Source organism: Tasmannia lanceolata, unplaced genomic scaffold, assembly GCF_043159265.1.
Source record: "Tasmannia lanceolata isolate RefF3 unplaced genomic scaffold, GAP_Taslan_0.1 ptg000006l, whole genome shotgun sequence".
NCBI classification, from domain to species: Eukaryota; Viridiplantae; Streptophyta; class Magnoliopsida; order Canellales; family Winteraceae; genus Tasmannia; species Tasmannia lanceolata.
The window spans coordinates 48,350,373-48,355,203 of NW_027518683.1; positions in this window are offsets into that span (position 1 = coordinate 48,350,373).

Below are 4,831 nucleotides of genomic sequence, written 5' to 3' on the forward strand. Positions count from 1 at the left end.
TGATAAACCTAATCTAAATCATCCGCATGTTCTTTTCTAACAACCTCTCATCTCTCATCTAATACTTGCAATCCAACGGTCAGGTCTCATCAGATTTAATCTACTCTAATATGCCCCGTCATGTGGCTTGGAAATCTACATAAATATTATTACAATGAAATTACCAAATAAAAGATTTTCCAATTTGATGCACTGATAAACTGTCTGCTGAAGTGTCGTCGATGTTGCTAAAGATAATGATTTTTGTCTGTTGCTTGATGCTTCTTGCCGAAAATGATGTTGCTTGGAAGATGAGCCTTAATAGGCTTAATGGGATTCTAGCCTCCATGAGCGAGTTTTCATGGACCGATTGATCTTTAACGAAATTGGCCACAGTGGACCAAGCTTTAATGGGCAAATCATCACGGTCGGCTTTTGATGCCAATCCTCAAAGAATTTGACTCTTTAAGGCATGAACCGAGGCCCCTCATCTGAGTAGAGCTCCTATTTCAAGTGTGCACCTCAAAGAGGCACCTCAACTGAAATGGATGAAAGAAAACAAAAGGTTTGAAAAAAAAATAGAAAATAAAGAAATAGAGAGGAAAGCAACAGTGATTTGCTTAGGATGATAATGATAACTCTTGATCATAGTACAAAAAAATTTAGATATTGGGACAACATAATACCTTTTTTTGAACTGCATGCAAATCAAATTTATGGGTTTCAGTTAAGATGAGTTGGTGGCTTCTAAGGGAACGAGGGCATCAAAACTTGAAAGGGAAGAAGATTTTTTAAAAATTATAAGCAAGGGGTGCAATTATCAATGTTTGGTTTGCAGATTAGATGAGACAAAAGAAGGGTTGTGAAGAAAAAAGATAATAGGGGATATACTGATCTAGGTGCTCATGTCAAAATGTAAAGGAGTATATTTTGATAAAATGGCAAAAAGAAAGGGGTGTGGATAGCAAATGACAAGACTGCCTTTTTTTTTTAAAAGACTACTCAGGGCCAACACTGGTTTGTCCATTTGAGTGTCCTAGGTCTAGGATATTGATCCAATGGATACAATTCGGAATCTAGTTGGTTTTCTTAAAATCTTGTCCATTAACACTTGATCCTTTGGACCCATCGAACCGTCTGGGTCCATTGACAACCCTAGCTCTCAGTAACCAATTTTAAAAGTAGAGAGGAAAGAATGGAGTGCCATTATTGAAACAAGGGAGTGGGAATATCAACTTCAAAATTGCCTATTTAGAACCGTGATGAGAAAAGGGACATGCTTATGAAAGTAGGAGAAAGTGTTGCGGTGCACATATTCTTGGTCAGAGATGAGAAGGCTGTTAATGCTTATAAAATGCCTCTAACTTTTCATCAATGCTATGAAAAAGTTTGTATGTTGACCTTCTATTTGGTGAAACCGAGTCAGAGTTAGAAAAGTCCATGTCTACCTATGAAGCATATCTCATGTTATTAATTGGAAAAATTAAGAGGAGGATACTATGTGAAACACACTTAAATAAGGGATTTGCTAGGCAATTTCGCTAGAATTAAATGAATAAGACAAAATCTACTATAAAGTGAAACTGTGTTGAGTCTGTTGACTGTTCTCTCATGCAAAGTGGCTCTCCGTGAAACTGCGTAGCAAATCTCTATTTAATCTTTCATTACAAGCAAAGTCTCATTTGGTAGGCCCTTGTTGTAGAAGCCTTAGCCCAAAAGTTGTACTGGTAAGGCGATCTGAACTGTCGAATCAAACAATATTGTCCTATCTTATGAGTCAAAGACCAAAATCTTTGAGGATCGCATATGGATGGTGAGAAAAAATGAATCTATGGTCCATATTCAACATATAGAATGTCCTCTAACAAGAAACTTATGTTTTACTAATTCTGAGCTAAAAGCCCGATTATGGTGGCTCCCATGCATAATGGCCTAGATTTTTGTACACATCTAGCATGTGTAAGAGGTTTGATTCATTTTTGTACAAGTTTTTCATATTAGATTCATTTTCCAGAGTTTTTATATGATGCCCGACCGTCAAAATTGCAAGGGTAGGGTGGCAAATCCCTGCCCCTTTGCTTTTTTCATCTAAGGGGAAGTCAAAAAATGTGTTTTGACCAGATCAAAATCAAAAGGCAGGGTTTTGCCACCTTGCCGCCGTCAATTTTGACGGTCGGCCACCGTATAAATTCTCCATTTTCCAAAGCATAATTCTGACTGAGAGTTGCTACGAAAAGGGGAATGGGACCCATGGTTGGGACACATGTACAAGAAGACAACGGCTTTTTTGTTTTTGTAAGTGTAGCTTCGGGGGACTAACTACTAAGGGCGTGTTTGGCAAGGACTCTTTTTTTTTTCAAGTGTAGCGTCGGGGCGCTAATTGGAATTTGCGATTGGGGAGTCTCGACCCTCAACAAATCGATTTTGTGTTTCTTTACCTGGTGGAAATGACTTTTTTTTTGTTTCGCCTAAAGCGTTCTGAAACGGAAAAAAATGAAACGAGTGGCACTTGCCAAACTCCTTTTTTTTTGTTCTTTTGGAATGTAGCCAAACACACCCTAAAATGCTACAAATACTCACAAAATCAGAAGGAAAAACAAAAGGGAAATACTAATGCCGTGTTCATTTAAGATTCTAACAGCCGATTGTGACTCCAATACCGATTATTGGACTCAAAAGTACATTTATGCACTGTTTGTTTGAGATTATGACAACAGATGGTGAGTGCTAGATTGATTTTTGGACTAAATTTAAACGTCATTTTGAGTCCAACAATCAGTTTGACAGTCACAACATGTATTCATAATCTTAAGGCCATGTTTGTTTAAGATTATGGCAACTGATTATGAATCTAAAACCAGTTATTGGGTTTGGAATTACGTTTAATTTTGAGCCCAATTGGTTTTGGACTCAGATATCTGTTGCCATAATCTTAAACGAACAGGGTATTTACATAATTACAAACTGATTGTCAGACTAGACCTATTATTGAACTTAAAAATAAATGTAATTTTGATTCCAATAATAGGTCAGGGTTCGACAATCAGTTGCCATAATCTAGAATGAACAAGGCCTTACTTTTGAGTCCAATAATCTCGGTATTGTGGTCATAATCGGTTTTCATAATCTTAAACCAACAGAGCTAAGTAGTAAAACATCATAATCACAAAGGCATTCAATGCACGATTTGAAATAGGTTGGCCACCTAAAACTAAAAAATAAGCATCCAATTTGGGGAGTACCAGTAGTTGCAAACTTGAAAATTTGAATTCAGTTGAGTTTTGAGGGCAATTGAGAATAAGACTGCCTAACAAAACAATTAGCTTTCTTTTATTTTCACATGAACTTATGGCAAAAGTACATCAAAGCCAAAAAAAAAAAAAAAACGTATATCTTTAAAAAGTCATTAAGAGTAACAAACTTCATTAAAAGGGAAGAAAATATCATTTCTCTTCATTAAGAGAAAAGTACGGAATGGGGGCTAATAATTCGAAGAATTACTGATTTCAGACACCTTTTAAAACAAGAATGAAACACGGGCTAATCTTCAAAATCGGGTGTTGAAAAGACCCTGATACCCTTCTGACATCGACATAGTCCTCCTTTTTCATTATTGTCTATTAAATTGGCGTGCTTCACGAGGCTTCTTTTGGTTCGTTTGACTGTGTATTTGAACCAACAGAACCTTGGGTTCGTTTTTATCTTGGCCGTCGGAAATAACTAGAGATGGATGGATGCTTAACACGTGCTGGAAAACTTTTTGGAACGCCGAGGTTATTGAATAGTTTTTGGAACACTGACGTTATCTTTTCTCACTTCTCTTTTGGCTATAATGGTAACGTTATTGAATACGTCTCTTTTTTATTAGAATCTTTTCCCTTATCTTTTAGTCCTCATTATTTACGCCAGCGTACCCCATTATTTACGTCGGCGTACCCATGAATTCAATCGGCGTACACCCTATTTCAGCTTACACCCTATTTTCGCCGGCGTACTCCTGAATTCTGCCGGCATACACCCTATTTCCACTTGCACCCTATTTCCGCCGGCGTATCCCATTATTTACGCCGGCGTACACCCTATTTACGTTAGCGTACCTCTTAATATTCCAGCGGCGAACTCTAGAATCCGGCGGCGTTCTCAGCCAAAAGAGATATGAGAAGTAATAAAATATTCAATAACGTTGCCGTTTTAAGCCAAAAGAGACGTATTCAATAACGGTACCGTTATAAGCCAAAAGAGAAGTGAGGACCAAAAGAGAATTGAAAAGATTCTAAGCCAAAAGAGACGTATTCAATAACGTTACCGTTCTAAGCCAAAAGAGAAGTGAGAAAAGACAATGATTGAGTTTCCAAAAAGTTTACACGTGTAAAGCATCCATTCATCTCTAGTTATTTCCGACAGCCAAGATAGAAACGAGCCCAAGGTTCTGTCGGTTTAAATAAACATTCAAACGAACCAAAAGAAGCCTCGTGAAGTGCGCCAATTTAAGAGGCAGTAATGAAAAAGGAAGACTCTGCTGATGTGCGAAGGGTATCGGGGTCTTTTGACCACCCGATTTTGAAGAATAGCCCATGTTTTATTCTTCTTTTAAAAGCTGCCTGTAATCCGTAATTCCTTGAAACATTAGCCCTCATCCGTACCTTTCTTTATCATTAAAGATGTCAAATAGTGATTTTTGGACTTTCTAATGAAACGTAAGCAAAAATTAGAAATGTCCCACACAAAAAGAGCAAAAAAACGTAAGCAAAAATCAACAAATCAATGACAAAAGAGACACATCACCACATGCAAAAGGTTGGGAATTTCTAATTTCTAATTTCTAATTTCTAATTTCCTCTCTCTCTCTCTC